Source organism: Vombatus ursinus, unplaced genomic scaffold (assembly GCF_900497805.2).
Source record: "Vombatus ursinus unplaced genomic scaffold, bare-nosed wombat genome assembly UNPS02014941.1, whole genome shotgun sequence".
NCBI classification, from domain to species: domain Eukaryota; kingdom Metazoa; phylum Chordata; class Mammalia; order Diprotodontia; family Vombatidae; genus Vombatus; species Vombatus ursinus.
Genome location: NW_020954719.1, coordinates 4,381,301 through 4,386,690, shown reverse-complemented (window position 1 = coordinate 4,386,690; position 5,390 = coordinate 4,381,301). Strand labels below are relative to the sequence as shown.

Here is a 5,390-nt window from a genome sequence, read left to right as displayed (position 1 = left end):
ATATATATATATATATATATATATATATATATATATATATATATATAGTCTTCCTTATGTAAGCTCCTTAAAGGTAAGAACTGTTTTTACTTCTGTATTTGCACCCCAAACTCATAGCTCAGTGCTTGTCACATTTTAAGAACTTAATAAATGCTTTAATTAATCTATTAATTTACCAGTAGAAATACAGATACTATCTCTTGTCAGTTAACCATTCAAAGTATTAGAATCATCAAGTTAATAGAGTGGTTAAGGAATATGTGGTCACTTGAGAATTTGCTATATTTTTTGTGGAATTGTCTGGAAGTAACTTTGGTTTAGGAGAAAAGGCAGTATTGGATTAATTCCACTTGGATATCTCAGCTGTAATTCTAGGCCTGAATTTAAATTTATGTAGGATTTGATTATGCTTCTGATTAAAGATTGGGCAAAAAAATTATTAAATAATGGAATAACAAGTATAGCTTGATAATGGAAAAATGACCTATGAATTTCTGGTTCACTCTTAAAGTAGACCAACTAGCTAAAATAGCACGGGAACCAACTTGTGGAAATATTTCCTTTTTTGCCTTTCTCTAATTGAATAAAGATTCTCTGAAAACTATATTGCAGGACACCACTAACATAGCATCTGCAACAATCCCATGGCCCAGAGTGCAGGGGTACTCTCTTCTACTAAGGCACTCCAGTTCTGAGTTCATGTAGATTATGTTCATGTCCTGAGGAAGGCAAGGGGGAGCTGGCTCCTCACCTACTCTCTTGCTTAATATTTCACCACCCCAGGAATTCTAAGGAAAACCTCAAATAAAGCTTAAACATGGCCCACGTCTAGAGTCTCCCCAAAAAGGCGGAGTTCCTTTCTAGAAAGGTGCTTACTGTCAAAGGTGGATCAATTATAAAACAACTATTTAAAAAAAATCAACCAACTATTTCTTCCACCACAAAAGAAATGTATAAAACACAAAAGATTCATAAGCATATTTAATCATTTACTTAAGACATGAAGCCAAAAGCCATAACTCTTGTTATATTCTTCTGGGAGACTGATACTTAAAATATTAAAACATGAAACTTTTCGTGGGACTGCTTAACATTTATTTGTTTTACCCCCACATTGTCTAAGCAACTCACTCAAGATCCGTATCTTCTGGTGAACCAGGGCACAGCTTCTCATCAGCAAATCCTCTTCTCCAAAAAGGGTGTAGTTGAAGAAGACACTTCTGGTCATTCAGAACCCTTAATGACTTCAGAACTCTGGAGTTCGTGAGAAAGGCTAGAGAAATCCATCTCAGGATTGCTATCACCTATGCTCAAGGAAAGACGTCAATAATATAGGAAATCAGAGACTTGAGTTCCAATCTCAGACTTGTCTAAATCAACATATGTTCTTGATCCTATGTGTGGGCAGCCATCATAGATGCTAGGATTAGGGAGGGTTAAGGGAAGTGGTTCAGAGAAATATGCCTTCTAATTTTATGGATTATAAAATGTGTGTAAGGGACTAATATGTTATAAGCCTAGAAAGGAAGATTGCAGCCAGATTGTGAAGGGCTTTAAAAGCCAAGCAGATAAGTCTGCATTTTATCCTAGAGGCAATAGGGAGAGTCTTGAGCAAAGGAATGACAGGGTCAGACTTGTACTTTAGAAAAATCAGTTTGGCAGCTGTGTGGAAAATGAAATGGCAAGGTGACCAATTAGGAGGCTATACTCCAGGCAAGAGGTGATAAAGGCCTGACTAGCACGCTGTGTGTGAGTATGGAGAAGAGGACGAAAAAGTATTATGAAGATTAACTTGAAAAAGACTTGGAATCTGATTGTATGTGAGGGAGAGATTTAACCAACAAGATGGAGGACTGGGCATTTTCTCCAATCTCCATGAATTCTCAATCTTCACCCAACCAAAGAGAAATGATGTGCCAGAGGCAGAGCAATTACAGATGTTTCCACTGGATAAGAAAAGAGACTCCCCACAAGGTAACAGCCTTGTGAATGAATCGTGGAGCATGCTAATGCTTACCCTGTTCACTAAGTACCCCTTCCTCACTAACCTCTATGCTCTGGCAGGATACACAAAGTGAGTTTCGTAGTGCATTCTCCTGTTTCAGGCTCTGTTGGCTTATGCTACACCTGCCTTTCCCTCTAGCATCTAGTTGCAACAAGTGACAGACCTCAACTCTGCCTAGACAGTGCATAGGAGGGAAGAAATAGAAGGGAGTGACCATGCTTCCCTTATGTGAGGGAACTCCAGCGTGGAACACTCATTCCACCCTCCTTCAAGCCTGTAAAGAACAGCAGATACTGACATCACCAAAGAACTAAAGGGTGGAGGGAAATGAAGAAGGGTGCCAGCATGTGAGGCTCTAGCAGGTATAAAGGAAAAGGTACTGGAATCTAGTTAGGGCCAAACTTCTTCACCTGGAAACTATTTGGAACAGAGACTGAGGTTGGTCAAAGGTAAATTCTACCATGTGGTTGGAGGCTAAGATAGCTTTGAGGTCCAGCCCCAGGGGTAAATCCAGCATTAAAGGAGGAGAATTCAGAAAGTGAGTGGCAGAGGAATTTAAGGGAAAAAAAGACTAATACCACTGGAGATCTGCAGAAGAAAATTCATTAAAAAACTGAGGGCACATGCATATAAATCAACAGGGAAGATACTAAAATTATAAGGGAAGACTGCAAATGTCTCAAAATAAATATTGCAAGGCAAAGGAGATTGAACCTACACTTGATAAAATACAGGGTCCTGTGTATTCCCAAGAGAATGGATGCATGGAAGAGCAGGTTGCTCCAGAATGGTTCAAGAAATAAATTAGAATCTCAAGAGAAGTTAGAAGGGAGGGAAAGGCAGAATTTATGGTCTGCAATGCACAAATATTAGCAGAATAGAAAAGCTTGAATCCATGGTGGCAAATCTCTAAAAAGAAGTGAAAGGAATACGAAGAAGATGGAAAAGTTAAGGATGACTCTGAGGCCGTAAACTTCAGTGTCTTGAAGGATGGTGGTTCCCTTAATAAAAATGGAGAAGTTAGGAAGAAGGGTGGGTTGAGAGGCAAGATAATGATACTTGTGAGATAGTAACTTCAGAGCTTGTACTTCTACATGGATGAGTATGAAGATGTGTGGAGTGGTGGTCAGGTTAGTAAACATGGGTCTAGTCAGCCAAAGACTCAAAATCATATGTACTCATTATGGAGCCACTGGGCAATAAGGTGTTCTGCTTTTCACAGTAGCAATGTTGATTTGGTTATTAGGCCCTGAACAAGACATGGAAAGGGGAATAGTACTCAACCCTGTTTTGCCTGGTGATCAGGGCCTGGCTAGTTGAAGAAACATATTTGGGGTACTCACCCTCCAATTAGTTGGGTCAGCTCTATTCCACATCTTCTTCAAATGTTAAATAGATTTCTCTTCCCCAGGTAGAAGACTCAGGAGGTTCTTGAATCCTGGACTGTAGCTCAGAGATGAACAAAAGGATTGCCTTGTGTCAGTGATGGTCCAGTTATGTTTAGATAAATTTATGTGCAGCAGAGTTGTGTGACTTCTACCAATATCAGTTAGTATCATGTGAGTAGGAGCAGTGGTGAGATCATCAAATGTAAAGTGCTTAGTATAGTGTCTGGCACATAGTAGGTACTATATAAATGTTTATTCCTTTCCCTATTTCAAAGTCGGAGTTTAGTAAGGCATGAATGATGATAGGTCTAGGGGGCAAGGGTTTTGAGAGGAGAAGACAGTACAGAGTTGGACTTATTAACTATAGGGTCAAGTTAGGAAAGAAAGAAAGCAAAGCCAGAGAAGAGGAGATAGCCTGAAGAACATTGATGAATAGAAGGACTGGAGGTCATTATGAAGATTATAGGTTTAGGAGGAAAGAGACATGGGGGAAATGGACTGATAGGAGGTTATAGATAGAAGAATCTCAACATTCTTGATCATGGAAGTGGAATACTTGTGGATAAAGGATATGTTCACTCCTGCGCATGGCTGAAGTGCAGTGAAGGTCATATCTGTTGAGATTGTTGAAATAAGAGGCCAAGATATTCCAGGGAACATCTACATGTATGCTGAAATCTCCTAGCATGATGATAGCTTTTGAAGTAGGAAGGAAGACTGTGATCCCAGTACTGAATGTGAGAAAGGAAGGGAATGACTTGGAGACTTGTAAATAACCGTCAATGGGACCCAGATTGGGTGACAAATTTTGATAGAATGAACTATGAAGGGGAAGATATTGCTAAATGATAGTAGCTGAAGGAAGACAGGAAGTGGCAGCAGGGAGTATACTTATTCTTCCTTCTGGTCTGATACATTGGGTAGCACAAGAGAAGGTACATCCACTTCTAGTGATGATGTCCAGGGATTCATTGTCTTGGTAGGGAGGGAGTCAGGTCTCTTTGATTGGCAAATTATGAAGGGAATGTAAAAGGAAAATGTATAAGTCAGACGAAGGGAAGTTTATTAATGTAATATAACACTATTAAAGGCTACAGAGGTCACAGTGGAAGGGGCAGGAAGAGCTGGTTTTGGACTTGGGAGGGGAAGGATTGGGGTAGATAGGCATGAGAGAATAAGAAGTTGTGGAAAAGTGTGTGTTTGGGAGAGGTGATTTTCATTTAGACTGTTGGAGATTCTGCACTACTAGGATTAGGAGATTATCAGGTGGGAGTTAACTTGCCAGTGGGGACATAGTTGGCTAGAATTCTCACACTCAAGAGTCCTGAGAGAAGAAAAAGAGGATAGAATGACGGCTTCTTCTAAGTGCAGAGAAATTAACTATCTGTCAAATGAAAGAGGCTCTAAAATTTATCTTAGTGAAAGAAATTGATAGACTTAGAGCTAATCTTACTCCTAAAGGCTTTTTTAAAAAAAACCTATATTTAAAGATAGTTTAAATATAATTTAATTTTATAGATGTACATATATAAAATAAAATTCAAAGATTAAAATCAAACTTTTTATATGTGTACATTTATTATATATATGTATTTTCCTGAAAACATTCTATTTTTATCATTAATTAAACAGGACTTATGGTTAAGTGGTTGACAAAACAATACCAAAATTAGCCAGTATTACAATTTTGGCAAAAGGTTGAGATGTGTATGGGAGAAGAAAAAATTAGTTTCATTTACAGTGCTTGTTATGAAACATTTACAGATTTGTAAAGGGAATAGGAGGGAGAGTATTGTAAAGAGACTTTGGAGACAGATACAGCCTTAGAATCAGGAAGACCTGGGTGCAAGCCTCACCTCACACAAACTGGCTGAGGGACCATAGACAAATCACTTAACCTGTCAGTGGTCTGCACAATTCTTTAAGACTAAAAATTATAGATGGCTTGCCCACCAGCATCAGTGGAAGGAGTTTCATACCAGGAATTCCCCACACTG

The 5,390-nt window shown here is 38.8% G+C and overlaps 1 pseudogene; it reads right to left on the bottom strand.

Moving 5' to 3' along the window:
* Positions 1-3,614, bottom strand: part of LOC114029702 — a 35,022-nt pseudogene extending 31,408 nt beyond the window's left edge.
* Positions 3,615-5,390: the final 1,776 nt, after the last annotated feature.